Genomic DNA, 15,749 nt, shown 5'->3' on the forward strand with positions numbered 1-15,749 from the left:
CCTGTAAAAATGACTGACCAAACTTAAGGTCGTCAGCAGCCAAGGTATCAAACTTGTAGAATTTCACAAACGTGTTTGCCCCTGACCAAGTAGCAGCTTGGCAGATTTGCAATGCCGAGACACCCCGGGCAGCCGCCCAGGATGAACCCACTTTCCTAGTAGAGTGGGCTTTTGCCGAAGTCGGTAACAGCAATCCTGCCGTGGAATGAGCGTGTTGAATAGTACCTCTGATCCAGCGCGCAATAGTCTGCTTAGAAGCAGGACACCCAATCTTGTTGGGATCATAAAGGACACAAGAGTTGAGTATCTGCACACTCAATATATATTACTGATATTGTGAGTGTATGTGAACCATCATCATACCATCACTGGTCTGGACCCCTTTTCCCCTATACAGGACAATGCTTAATATAGTAAGGGGGTGCTGTCAATTACAGTATGTAAACAATAAGGTTGAAGGGAGAAGAAAGAAGAAACTGTATAGTTGACGCACTGGAAAAGAATGCTTTATTTTAAAACGTAACCTTTATTAGATATGTATTAAATTCTTAATTGTTACCCTAACTACAGTGAAACATAAGAGTTAAAATCAGACAAACTAACATATATGTGAAACCTTAAAGATTGGAAATTGTGAATAAAGAAATTTAAAAGGCGTGTCCGCGTGTATTCTATACGTATGAGGAAATTGTGAATAAAGAAATTTAAAAGGCGTGTCCGCGTGTATTCTATACGTATGATACTGGCAAGGATATTATATCTATTCAGATGTTACCAATATTTGGTCCATTATGAGTAGGTGGTTATCTTTATGTTGGTTGTTGCACCAATAATATTTATCATCCCTCTCCCGATTGGTAATTCGAGAGGGTCAGTTTTATCCTATATACACCTATTCATTCACCAAATTTATCTCATAGAAATTGGCCACAAATATAAAGACTGTGAATATCACTCGGTGTATATGTACACATTAACTCCACTAGAGAGAGAATTAGACACTATATGTCGCTTAATTGTCGCCGTTATATCTCGGTATATTATATTCACGAACCAGGATCGGCTGGAGAGTAGGTATCTCTTTCAGAAAAGGTAAGTATTAGCTCGCACTCACTATCTCTATTAATGCACAGATACACATTTTAAGGCATGTGTGAGGGGAAGGTTGTTTGGGGAATAAGGCAGTCCCAATTCTAGTGTGGATCTTTAAGGGATGTGGCAATCCCTAATTTTTATCCAATAATCCACATGTATTGCCAACCTGATTACATTCTATATATTCCATTATACCAGACCAGCTTAGAATCTTTCTCTGTTTAAATATTTTGTTCAGAGGTATAAAGCTGTGTCATTCAAGGAGATAGCGCTCCTCTAGGAATATATATCAACCCCATATATCATGACCCTTATAATATTTCATAATGTGATTGAGCATATGGTATCTGATATTTAAACATAGTGGTGCTAATAAAATTTGCAGCCTCCACAGTTTCTACACTCTCCCAGTGATAATCATTATGTTGTTCAATTGAAGCAAATGGCTACTTTTCAATTCTGAATATTTACCAAGTTATTAGCTACAATGTAATAGATTACACTCATACTGATTCAGTGTTATATCTAATCAGACAGCCGCCATCTGGTTCTTAGTGTTCTCTATAGTACACTGTGGCAGTATTACTACAGAATTGATAACACATATGGTGCAGCTGATGTATGCAGTAGTTAGCGTATTATCCTGCATACAAAGTCACTTTTCTCCTATTCAATACATTTTGTTCCTTTCAATAGGAGTCAGCCAATATCAGCGTATAGTATCTAACACATCAGTTGCTATCAGTGTATAATACTTAAAGTATTTATTGCAAACTCTGGCATTGTCAGCATATGGTGTTCAGATCAGCAGCTGATGTCAATCTATAATGCTTAGAGTCTTTATTTATAGACTCTGATAATAAGTATCTTATCCTCAAGTGTGTAATATTGAGAGCAGTTGGTTCCTACTTCCCCCCTAAGTCCCATGAAGCAGGGAAGCTATTGCCAGCAGCTTCCCTGTAAAATAAAAAACCTAAGAAAGTATTTTTCCAGCAAAGCTCTATAGAGCTCCACTAGTGTGCATCCACTGGGCACATTTTCTAAACTGAGGTCTGGAGGAGGGGCATAGAGGGAGGAGCCATTTCACACTGTTGAAAAGTCTTAAAGTGCCAGAGGTTCCTGCGGAACCGTCTATACCCCATGGTACTAAAATGGACCCCAGCATACTCTAGGACGTAAGAGAAAAGAAGATGGTAACAAAGGTAAAAGTTTGTCAAGTATCTTAAGTTCGCAAAGGGTTAACAAACTAGAACCACACACTTTAAAAGGGGATGTGGTCACATGACTGCCGGTCGGGATCCTGGCCACCAGGATGCCGACGCTAGGATCCCGTTAGCTGGCAATGGCGGCTGTCAGCATGCCGACACACAGGGACTATTCCTTTAAAAGTCCACCATAGCTACATGCATACTGTAAGCGCACCAGATCCATAGTGCCTTTTAGTCAAAATCACGCTCACAAACACAATACTGTAAACTCCGAGTGTTTTCTCAGACAATACGTAAGGTAACTGTCCCAAAAACAATCACAATGGCCCTCATTCCGAGTTGTTCGCTCGCAAGCTGCTTTTAGCAGCATTGCACACGCTAAGCCGCCGCCTACTGGGAGTGAATCTTAGCTTAGCAGAATTGCGAACGAAAGATTCTCAAAATTGCGAATAGAAATTTCTTAGCAGTTTCTGAGTAGCTCGACACTTACTCTGCCACTGCGATCAGTTCAGTCAGTTTCGTTCCTGGTTTGACGTCACAAACACACCCAGCGTTCCCCCAGACACTCCCCCGTTTCTACAGCCACTCCCGCTTTTTCCCCAGAAACGGCAGCGTTTTTTCACACACTCCCATAAAACGGTCAGTTTCCGCCCAGAAACACCCACTTCCTGTCAATCACACTCCGATCGCCAGAACGAAGAAAAAACCTCGTAATGCCGTGAGTAAAATACCAAACTTCTTAGCAAATTTCCTTGATGCAGCCGCAGTGCGAACATTGCGCATGCGCAGTTAGCGGAAAATCGCACCGATTCGAAGAAAAATAACGAGCAAACAACTCGGAATGAGGGCCAATATACAATATATATATATATATATATATATATATATTTTTATCATTTGCCACAACAGCAATTTTGATAAGTTCTTAGGAAACTTTGCATTCTCAGTGGGTGGCATTGCTGAAAACAGACAGCAAAAGGTAGATCTTTGTCAACTGATATAGATTCTCCAATTCATTTCACTAAGTGAGTTTATTCTGTGATGAGAAACAATCAATGTATCTCCAGCAAGTAAGTGATGAATTGTATTTTGTGATCAGTGCATAATTAGCTTCCACAAAAGCCAATTATATATGATGATAGTTAGTTATATTATCTGAGATGACGGTTGATCTAGTCCCATTTTATTAAGTAAATGTAAAAGTTTATATAGTTGTAGCTTACAATCTGCTATCTATCAGGTGAATATGCTTGCTTGCTTGCTTTTTGTTTTCATACTGTATGACAATCTCTTTAGTGCCTTCTCAGTACCAAAATGTTAATTTGACTGAAACAGACACACTGGATCTATGCTTCCAGGAGACATGTCTATGTGTTCAATATAATCCTATCACTAGTTGGGTTTGCTCTTTGACCTTACGCCTGTCCCCAGGGATGCTGGTTAGGGGTCATGGCCTGTGTCCGGGGAGAGTCATTGCGGATGTAATGACCAGTGGCAGACCACAAAGGTTCTGTTGAAACACAAAGCAGCAGCCGCTTCCCCTGTCAGAGGAAAGCTGAAATTGCCTAAGGGGTTAGCAGCAAATACTAATTAATTACATCATACCTTCAGCATTTCTTCACAATTTGACTTATTTGTGAAGCCAAGATTCATTTTGCAACAGTATAGAGTAATGTAAATCAGATAAATAGTTCAGCTATGTTTAAATGATGTGTGTTGTGTGCCAATTGCTTATTAGTGTTGCACTATCTATAATACAAAATTACCTTTTACTTAACGTTCTGCTTGAGTGGGTTTTGCATTATTACTTTAACAGAACACAATATGGACTAACAGAAAGCTGAAAAGTAATGCTAAAAGGCTGTCAAGCTAGGATGTATCTCCTTCCTTATTATTTAGGAGTCCTCCAGGAGGGACACACTGGACAAGTCACTGCTGAAGTGAAGAATTAATAGTTATTTGCATGTGCTGGTGAACAATATTCAAATACATTTGTTGAACTTCAGTGGAGAGGCTGTATATTCTTAAATGATAGGGGCATGTGTATCAAAGCATAGAGAGAGAGATAACATCGATAGAGATAGAGGGACAGATGTATGACCGTGCGCTATGGGCTTTGTAACCCATAGCGCATACTATGGGCTACACTTTCTGCACCCCCCAAATGTATTAATACCGGGTTACCATTTGGTGTGCTGGTCTGTGTGCGCCCCCGTCAATTACCAGCTTCCCATTCTGAAGATAGGAGTTTCTGATGTATGAAGGGGCCGTCTGTGGATTTCGAATCGTAATCCTCCTGTCCTGCAATTTTTTGTAATTTTTTTTTTACAATAATGAAGCTTTATTGAGCTATAACAGTGTCCCCTGCAGCCTCTTACGCCCGCGCCTCCACCCTGCCCGGCATCACACAGCGTCCTTCCACGTCAAGTGCACATGTGCAGGCACACATGCGTGGGGGCTGCTGGGTGGGAAGATAACAGCGCAGGCGCAGTGCTGCAACGAACGTCGAAGATAGGAAGACTGCATCATTGAGGTGTGTTTTAGCGCATCGCTATAACGGCAGGAGGGGGGTTAGTACATTCTGGTTATCAGTGACAGCATATCACCGCGATAATGCGGTGAAGTGCCAAGTGCACATAAGGAATGTTAGGGAACACATCTGCCTCAGAGTACCAACCAGTCAGCTCCTAACTGTCCCTTTACGGGTTGTGTTTGAAAAATGACATTTAGCAACTGATTGGTTGATACTTTGGGGTAAATGTATTACCTGCGATATGGGCGAGAAGCTATGTGCGCTATACTGCTTCTTGCCCAATGTATGATGGCTGCGTAGGAGGCTAATATGCGCGGGCAATATATGAATATCAATTTCGACAGCTGCAAGTGGTGAAGCCCATAGACCACAGCGGGGACAGAGTTGTCCCTGCCTGTGGCAGGTGCCGGCTCCGGACTGAGCTGAGGATCTCGCGTGAGTAGCGAGATCTCGCGCATGCGCAGAGGAGTCAGCCGGGAAGGAGACACAGTGCTTCAGCTCTGAGCTGACGCGCTGTGCTCAGAGGGACATCGCCAGAGGGGGAAGCTTTGGCAGACAAGATGTTAATATATCTTGTCGATGTCCCTTCCTGCTTCGCCTCGGTAATGTGGCAAACCAGGAAGTGTTATAGCGGCACGATGCGTGCCGCTATAATACATTTACCCCTTCATCTCTCACCGATTTATGACTCTCCAAGCATTGATGCACTGGCATTACAAATACTGCAAATTCAACCTTGCAATTGCTAAGGGCTACTCAAGTCATTTATGCAATTATTAATTTATTTTTATTTAATTTGTATTTGTCATCTTTTGTCTAACATGGAAATGTAAAACTTGTGTTACCATGCGCTATAAAAGTTCAAAAGAAACGATAAAAAAACAAAATTGGTTTAGGATTTATACCAATATCATGTCTAAATTAAGCTGTGGCTTCATCTCTTACAATGAATAATAGCATCAATAGCAACAAAACAAGAATGATGTTGTCAGAAAACAAGTAAAGCCTGTGATATCCGTTTACTAAATTGTGGTTTTGACTCGCTATCACATTTCAGTGCTCATCACTGCACTCACTGCAGACTCAGAGTAAGTTTTAATGATCAAGTGACATCCCTGCAACAGGTAGCAAAGAGGAGTGATATAATCAGTGAGTATAATCCTGACAATGGTCAGAGGTGAGCAGGGAGTAACTTTGACAAACAGCGGTTGCTATGGAAACTCTGTTGTTGAAAGCCTCATACTAGTCTGCAGTGTGGGCGCTGTCCAGCTGCTGAAGCTGGACAGCACCATCTAGCCATGTAACTGGTGAATATTTTTTACCAAAAAATATTTTGGTGGTAATTCAGATCTGATCGCTAGGGTGCGTTTTTTGCAGCCCTGCGATCATATAGTCGCCGCCTATAGGGGGAGGATTAAATCGCTGTGCAAGTGTGCGAACACATGTGTAGCAGAGCTGCACAAACTGATTTTGTACAGTTTCTGCGCAGCTCAGGACTTACTCAGTCGCTGCGATCACATCAGCCTGTCCAGGACCAGATTTGATGTCAGACACCCTCCCTGCAAATGCTTGGACACGCCTGCGTTTTTTAAAACACTCCCAGAAAACGGTCAGTAGACACCCACAAACACCCTCTTCTTGTCAATGTCCTTGCGAACGCCCGTGCGAATGGATCCTTTGCACAAACCCGTCGCTGACAGCCGATCCCTTTTGCAGCTGTCCATCGCGCCTGCGCATTGCGGTGCATATGCATGCGCAGTTTGGATCTGATCGCCTGCTGTGTGAACAACACACAGCAGCGATCAGATCTGAATTACCCCCTTTATTATATATAATTTTTCTAATGAATTAATTAGGCAAAGAATATATATTTGAAAACTTACATAATACTAATTGAGTACAAAATAATATATGACTAGAATATGTCTAGCACCGCCTTGTGAGTATGTCTAGTAGCACTCTCTAATGTCTCATGTGACTAAACCACTATTATTATTACATTTTATTTATAAGGCGCCATAAGTGGTTCGCAGCACCGTACATATGGCAGACATTAGAACAATACAGGGTAAACGGAACTTAACATTACAGTAACTGAAAAACTAAAACAGAGCACAGGAGAGGAGATGCAGGTATAGACATTCACTACGTAGAAGAGAGCTGTAATTGAATTACGAGAGGGAAGAGGGCCCTTCTCCAAGGAGCTTACAATCTAGGTGGCTAATAAAATAACCATACCTTGTAAATGATTGCCTCTTTAAGAAAACTTCCGAGTTCGTCCGACATCCTGCACGGTCGCTGAACTCGGACTTCATTACATACTAGCCATAGTGTGTCACAGATTATTTTATGTTATCCTGTTACTGATACATTATTTCTATCTTTGAACGCAATTTATTATTTATTAGTACTGCATGTGTATGTGATGCGATAGGTGATCTATCCACTCTTGCTCTATTTATATTAGTGGAATGGAATTCCCTCAACCCTTATCTGCAACATACACAGTCTGCAGCCGCAGGGGTTTCCAGGACACTACTCACTTGCGCGCATGGAGAGGGGAGGGATGGGTCAACTCACAGCTGAACCACGTCGCACATTTAAAAGGGTCTGGTCCCAGGGGAGGATCTAGCCTTCCAGGAAGCACAATGCCATCAAATCATGATGGGGGAAGGGGACAGGGAAGGCAGGGTCCACTTCTCCGGCCGGACAGCCGCCTCACCTCATCCCTCTGTGTGCTGGCCAGCACCGGCCGCCTGCCAGCGTACTATAATGAGTGAGGCTTACTCATTATAGTACTTGGCTGTTTTGCATAATGCAGCCAGCCGCTGGCACTTCATCGCGGCTAGTTCTGCCCATGCCCCCACTGTCTCTGCTGCTGCTGGTTAGGAGTTGAGAGCTCCGATCACAGCAAGCAGCCAGAACAGAGTCGCCGCCTGCCTGTCTGCTGCACCACAATCCGCTGCTGTTGGTGAGCCAGCCCTAGACTTGGAAGGCATGCCCCTGGGCTTTCACAATGACCTCGATATTTGCCTAGTTTACCTATGCCTATGGTCAGCTCTGAAGTCCCTGATCCTTGGGGCCCATCTGGCTCACGGACCCCGGTACAGTTGACCCCTTTGACCCCTCCTGTCGCCGGGCCTGCACTATAGCAAGGATATATTCCTGTGTCTGCAAAATGCTTCTGTTACATTGAAGCAGCTATCACAGACATGGAATACCGATCTAGGAAGACCACTTGGTTGTAACTTGTAACATTATATTTAGCACTTCCCTTCTACCCATTTTGTATTAAACATCATACAATACATAATAATGTACTGTATAATATTCCTAGCCTGTAGTACTTTTTGTCTGCGAGGTAGGAGTTAAACACAATGCCACTCTCCTGCTTGCGATGCTAACTTTGCCTTCACGGCCTAAATAGGGTTGGGACATGGCACAATATATGATGCCACTATGGGAGGTAGAGGAAAAATAAGATTATTGATATTCCTTGCACTGAAGCTCTTCTTAAAAATAAACAATCCAGACTATCTATTTACCAAATATTTAGCTGTATCAGCTTAACTATAGAAGAACTATGTGTCCCTAAGCTAGAGCAGTCTGTCTTTGAGTGCTGTGTTTCAATAGAGGATTTCACACAGCTCTGGGCTCTATATCAGTAACTGCATTTGAGAGTGCTCCTGTTGAGAATCGCATGGGGGCACACTCTGTCAATGCACTAGGAAAATATTACATCCTTAGTTGCTGCAGCAGCTGCTAAGAACTCACCAAAGGCAAATAATGCAATATTTTCTCACACATTAGCATTACATGTTACAGTAAAATGTTTCACAAAATGATCCATTCAGCTTGATTAGATGAACATGTACGTAGGCCTAATATAATCACTATCTTTAGACAATGCTCTTACAGATAAATAAAAACAATGTATAATTAACTACCAATAAATTTCTACCCCCCCCCCCCCCCCCCCCCATCAAAATCACAATACTCTGACTGTATAAGCAACTACTGAAAAAAACAACTGTATGGATGTTTAAATAAAGCTTGAATCATTCAAAGGTTGAATACATTCAAACCTAAATGTGTAATTGCTTTTAAATATTCTGATAGTTTTAACATTGTCTTTACACTTTTACTACAATTACTTAATACTTTGGTATCACCATATTATGTGCTTATTATGTTCTCAAAGTTTGCCATATTATATTTTAAGATAAATAGCTAAGGTGTTTATTCATAAAGCAGAGAAAGGCGCTTTTCTCTGCTTTGGGCTATTCACAGAGCGGGTCACCGTGGAGAAATTCCTGACTTTTCCAGCGGTATCCCTGCTCTGTGCCTGAATCGCATCACAATATTGTACTTTAGTATGGTGAGTGAGATTCATTAAGGAACATAAAACTCTGCTTTCTGCTTCTCCATAGAGTTCAGATTTGCCATCGTAGGATGGCACATTCTTAACCATACCTCCCAACTTGCGACTCAGAGGCGTGGCCATGACCAAAAAGGGGGAGGGGCCTTGAGTGGAGGATAGGGCCCATTCCCCATTTTCATCATTTTGGGGGCTTGCCCAGCTGGGCAGCCCCTGGCTATCCCTCTCTGCACCCTCCCTCCGGGGATGAGGAGGCCAAACCTAAATTGCATGTGGCTGCGTTGATTAGGGCGGTCAAATTATGGGTCTTGTGGCCCAACGGTAGCGCATCTGACTCCAGAGCAGAAGGCTGCAAGAGTGTTCACTGGCTGCTTTGCAGAGCAGAGCAGGGGTGATCGCTCTCTCTCCCAATCTCCCCCCCCCCCCCGCCCCACTGGTGGAACAGCGGGAAAGTTTACAATTAGCAGGACTGTTCCACTGTATTCGGGACAGTTGGGAGGGATGCTGAACTGCAGTGCAAATGGACAGGGATGCGCAATGCATCCCTGCTCTCTGGCTATCCCTCAGCGCTAGCTCTGCCCCCTGACCTCCTAGCAGCCCCTGCAGCCTCCTGGGAGCTCAGCCGACAGCGCATGCACGGAAGGGACCTGCCAGCTGTCTCCAGCAACTACAGAGGGGACAGCAGGAGAAGACAGCACCGCCGGAGCCCAGGATACCGGATCGCATTGCTGGAAAGGTGAGTATACTGTACATAAATTTCTACTTATCAAAGCTATATATTGCATCAAACTGATACAATCTATAGTGATAAGTAACAATTAATTTTTTGTTTTGTACTTGAATAGACCCCTAAGTATTGAAAATGTGGAGGTGGCCATCAAGAAAAGTGCCTAACACACAGAGTCAGCCAAAACTAACTTAAAAATACCCACGTCTAGATTCAATTTTATTTCTGCTAATTTGGGAAATTCTAAAGGCTGGCTAAATAGTTCTAGATACATTTTTCAGAACAAATTAACCACTTTGAGTATTTTATCTGAGCATAATGATTTGATCATCCCTGCCTATACCAAATGATTTACAATTGACCTTATATTTTCCATTTCATTCATTATCCATGAGATGAGATGGCAGACAACATAACTGCTGAAACCATCAATATTTTAATGTTGAAATCTGCTTAAATGACCTGTTTTAGTAAGTAAGACATAGGGTTCATGGTCCTGCTTAGTGGCTTAAAAGTTAATGTAAGCTAAAATTGTCAGTTTTGCAAATGTGTGGCAGAAAGATACTGTAAGTTAAATAGAGGGACCTTCTTTTACATTTTAGTGTAAATGTCCCTTTAATGGATGAGCTGTTCTTATCTCCAGACATCATGGAGTCCCTGTTTGTATTCCCCACCCAGCTCTAAAGCATCTTTTAAAGCTTCCCTCTAGAACTCACAAACAAACAATCTGAAAAGATATTACGATCGATCTCTAAGTTACTGGCTATGTCGGCAAGAGCCCATAATAGAATGATCTGGCCTACGAGTCAAGTCCTTTAGGTGAACACTCAGACAAGGATGTCAATAATAATTCAATTGCCCACAGTCTACAGTCACTTACAGCCTCAGAACAGCCCCACTCCTGCCTTGCATTCAGTGTGCAGCTCTTCAGGAATAAAAAGTAAGGGAGAATGCACATGCATTGTTGAAGTGCTATGTATTAACCCATTATAAGGTCCTATATAATAAGAGCAGTTGGTACTTTCAACCATTCTATACATATTTTACACAATGTAAAAATCAGGTCACTCTTAATATATTTTACACAGGGTGATCTTAAACAGGATGTCCAAGCTCATAAAAGTAATCTGAAACATTCTTCTTATATCTTAATAACGCCTGTAGACTGCAGGTTCATCAGCATCCTTTGCAAATGTAAAACTATCTCTAGGGAGCGGTAATGATTGTCTTGCTGACCATGACTACTTCTACTGTAAGTCATGTGAAACTGTCAGTAAGGAAACAAAGCATGGTGAGATTCTGAAATCAGTTGAATGATGTTGAAGGATCAAACGAGCTGACTTTTACCCCCAAAAGTACGTGCCATTAAAGTAAAAGAGGAACATGCTGTAACTTAGGGAGAAGTTCAGTTTAGTCATCTTGCAGCAATAATAAAAATACAAAGAAATGCTCCCTTCAGTTCTGCATTCGCTGTTGACCTTAAAGGTTCCCTTCCACTAGTGCAAAGTATTGCATGTGAACCTCGCATACGATACCGCGCATCAGATCGGAATCGGAGGTAAAACACATACGATGGGGTATATTTACTAAGCTCCCGATTTTGACCGAGATGCCGTTTTTTCATCAAAGTGTCATCTCGGTAAATCTCGGTCATTTACTAAACACTAATCACGGCAGTGATGAGGGCATTCGTAATTTTTTGCTAGTTTAGGTAAAAAATTACGAATGAATACACCATCGGTCAAAACGCGGCTGTTTAAGTATGAATCTCGGTCATTTACTAAGAAGTGCAAAGCAAAAAAACACAAAACACTGCCGTGAAAAATTACAACTCGTAAAAAAGTCCTAAAAAAAACAGACCTGCTTTTTTTATCCGTGATTTGAGATGCATGCAGGGATCCATGAGATCCGTGCATGTATATCAGTGGGAAGGGGTGTGAAAGTGCTTATTTTTGCTAAAAAAATTGCGTGGGGTCCCCCCTCCTAAGCATAACCAGCCTCGGGCTCTTTGAGCCGATCCTGGTTGCAGAAATATGGGAATAAAAATGACAGGGGTTCCCCCATATTTAAGCAACCAGCATCGGGCTCTGCGCCTGGTCCTGGTCCCAAAAATACGGGGGACAAAAAGAGTAGGGGTCCCCCGTATTTTTAAAACCAGCACCGGGCTCCACTAGCTGGACAGATAATGCCACAGCCGGGGGTCACTTTTATACAGCGCCCTGCGGCCGTGGCATCAAAAATCCAACTAGTCACCCCTGGCCGGGGTACCCTGGGGGAGTGGGGACCCCTTCAATCAAGGGGTCCCCCCCCCCCAGCCACCCAAGGGCCAGGGGTGAAGCCCGAGGCTGTCCCCCCCCATCCAATGGGCTGCGGATGGGAGGGCTGATAGCCTTTGTTGTAAAATAAAAGATATTGTTTTTAGTAGCAGTACTACAAGTCCCAGCAAGCCTCCCCCGCATGCTGGTACTTGGAGAACCACAAGTACCAGCATGCGGCGGAAAAACGGGCCCGCTGGTACCTGTAGTACTACTACTAAAAAAATACCCAAAAAAAGACAAGACACACACACCGTGAAAGTATAATTTTATTACATACATACACACATACATACATACTTACCTATGGCCCCACGCAGGTCGGTCCTCTTGTCCAGTAGAATCCAAGGGTACCTGTTGAATAAATTATACTCACGAGATCCAGGGGTCCAGGCTCCTCTGCAAATCCAGGGGTAATCCACGTACTTGACAAAAAAAACAAAACGGTGTCCCGACCACGAACTGAAAGGGGACCCATGTTTGCACATGGGTCACCTTTCCACGAATGCCAGAAAGCCACTCTGACTTCTGTCTAAGTGGGTTTCTTCAGCCAATCAGGGAGTGCCACGTTGTAGCACTCTCCTGATCAGCTGTGTGGTCCAGTCCTCACTGACAGGCAGCACACGGCAGTGTTACAATGTAGCGCCTATGCGCTACATTGTAACCAATGCTGGGAACTTTCAGCTCAGCGGTGACGTCACTTTAAAAATAAGAACCCCAGCACGGATCACACAGATCCGGCCGAGATTGATTGTAAAAAAAAAACGGCAGTGTTTTGCTAATCACTGCCGTAAAATTAGGTAAAAAAACACGAATGACATCGACATCGGAAGAAAAGAAAAACCCGAATACGACAGCTTAGTAAATCCATCGTAATCAATTCAAAAAGTTGCAGTTTTACACTGTCGATGTCATTCGTGATTGAACTTTGACCTTTTTTCGGAAATTACGAATCTTAGTAAATTTACCCCGATGTGACACTTTTCACATGATTTATCCGCCCGATGGGTGGTAATCGTGTGAAAAGGGCCATGTCGCACTAGTGGATGGGCACCTTACGTTTCCAACAATTTGCGTTGTTTGATTGCAGTGTAAGAAAATTCTAAAGTGGACGCAATATACACAGCAGCTACGTCTTTGGACGCAGCTTTTGTGGGTAAATATGCTAATGTTGCAGGAGGATACTCGTGTAAATAGATGCCTCCTGCAGACTTCTGTGGTCCACTGCTGCGTCTGTGGATGCAGTATTGGATCATCTGCAAAAACATTGCCCATTTGAGTAACCCATCACAGATACATTGAAATCCCCCAAAAATAGAGGCAGCACATCCCCATTTTCAGGAATGCTGCTCCTCCCCCGCCCCAAAATGGCCACAGCCTTTCAATCAGGGTATGGCTTAAGGGGAACTGAATGCAATGATGCAGAACCCATCCTACACAGAATGGGTTCTGTGCATGCACAATCCTCCCGGCATAGGAGTTGTACACTAACCATCAACTGAATCAGGCCTAAAATGCGTATATTCCCCCATATATTTAGAGTTGAAAGCACCACTGCAGTTGGATAGCCCTTATCTGCATGTCTGGTTTTATAGCCATCTTCATTATTAGTGGGCATTTGTGCAAGCCCTGTCCCTGGTGCAAGTGATCCATCTGAGATCAGGCGTATTTATGCGTACGCACAACTCTGCATAGCTAGCAATTCAGTCAACTCACCCTCCTTGATCTTAGCCTATATGCTAGCTTCTCTTTACAAGTGTATAAGCAACTGAGATTCAACATCATCTGTAGATCTGAACACTATACTCCGGAGCATGCGTAGTGCTATAAACACACAAGATACGTCCACAAAATTGACTTACATTCTGCATCAGCCCTATAGTGTTGACAGGGTTTGTATTCAACAACAGCTGGAAAGCCACACCAAGCTCGCCTCTGTAGACAAATCAGGCTGTATTATGGCCATTTAATAGCTTTGTTCAGCTCACTTGCACACTCAAACGATTGCTTCTCAGAATGCAGCACTGTTATAAAGCAAATGTACATAAATTATACGACAACATTGTTTTTTATGCACGCATACATCCCTCACGGTAAGTAGTATTATTGATAAAAACTACATTTATGTATTTGCGAAGACAGGTAATGCAATTAATAATGATACCCCAAAGATTTATAGAATGCATAAAGACTTTATGGGCAAGCTTGTTTGGTGCAGGGAAGCCCTGCACACTGACAAACAAGATTTACACCATAAACTCTCACTAGAAAACCCCCAGTGACCTGTGTTGTTTGTATTTTGCTAAAACTTAGGGGTGAGTTCACGGCACTTTTCTTCAATTAGAGGAGCTTCGCAGCATTACAATTCCAGCTATTTAATAGCTTTACTAAACATTGATGTAGATTGACAGCACGCTGCCACACGTGGCATTAATTAGGAGACTCAGCACTGCGCTAGATAAAGGCAGCAGGCAGAGAAGATGCAGTTGGGCTGCTTGCAGACATAGCACCCCCAAAGGGTCAGCAATCGCCTCTAATGCATTGTGACTTTGGGAATCCCAAGGCGCCTTTCCCAAAAAGAGCAGTGGGTGCTGAATAATCAATCTGCCCACTTAACAAGGAGACACAATTCTGGCAGAATACCCTTACTGACACTGAGTATCTTCATCTAAGGGTGTGAGATAATTAGAAAAAAAATAGGCACAATATTTTCTTTGCATGCAAAGCAAACAACCATTACGTGAACATGATCTGCTGCACACAGCACAGGTACATATGGGAGAGCAACATCTCTCTTATTACTGTGCACCTACTGTATATGGGGGTGTGAGCCGGTAAAATGAGCATTGTTGTGCCTCTGTAAATGTAAATAAACAATTTGTAAAAAGGGTGAATATCATCTCCAAGTACTGACTAAACCACATTTTGATCACCACTTAATTACTTGAACTTTTGCTTTCTCTTCTAAATTTCTTCGTATTTATTCTTTATGTATTTCTTATATAATTTATGGAAATATAAAGGGTATCCGTTTGGCAGGTCGACCCTACTTAGGTCGATAGTCACTAGGTCAACCACTATTGGTCGACATTGACATTGTCGACATGAACAAATGGTCAACACGTGAAAATGGTCGACCCGGGGCATGTCGACACATAGAAAGGTCGACGTGGCTTTTTTTTTTTTTTTTTTTTTAACTTTTTCAGAATTTACCATCCACATGGACTACGATTGGGAATAGTAACCTGTACCGAGCGCAGCGGCAGCGGAGTGAGGCACCTTGCTCGCACCGTGGTGAGTGAAGCAAAGCCATGCAAGGGGACGCGGTACACTAATTGGGGTTCCTGGTCATTTTACGGAAAAAATTACCCCAAAAACAGTTCAAAAATCCATGTCGACCATTTCATGTGTCGACATGTCCATGTCGACCATTTTCATGTATCTACTATTTGTCCATGTTGACCATGTCAATGTCGACCAATAGTGGTCGACC

The 15,749-nt window shown here is 42.8% G+C and overlaps 1 long non-coding RNA gene across 1 annotated transcript in view; it reads right to left on the reverse strand.

Annotated features, from left to right (window-relative positions):
* Positions 1-14,271, reverse strand: part of LOC134893398 (uncharacterized) — an 81,740-nt gene extending 67,469 nt beyond the window's left edge. The window contains exon 1 of the long non-coding RNA XR_010171674.1: positions 14,119-14,271. This is a non-coding gene — a long non-coding RNA (uncharacterized LOC134893398). The remainder of the gene's footprint in view (positions 1-14,118) is intronic.
* Positions 14,272-15,749: the final 1,478 nt, after the last annotated feature.

Source organism: Pseudophryne corroboree, chromosome 1, assembly GCF_028390025.1.
Source record: "Pseudophryne corroboree isolate aPseCor3 chromosome 1, aPseCor3.hap2, whole genome shotgun sequence".
Taxonomy (NCBI): Eukaryota; Metazoa; Chordata; class Amphibia; order Anura; family Myobatrachidae; genus Pseudophryne; species Pseudophryne corroboree.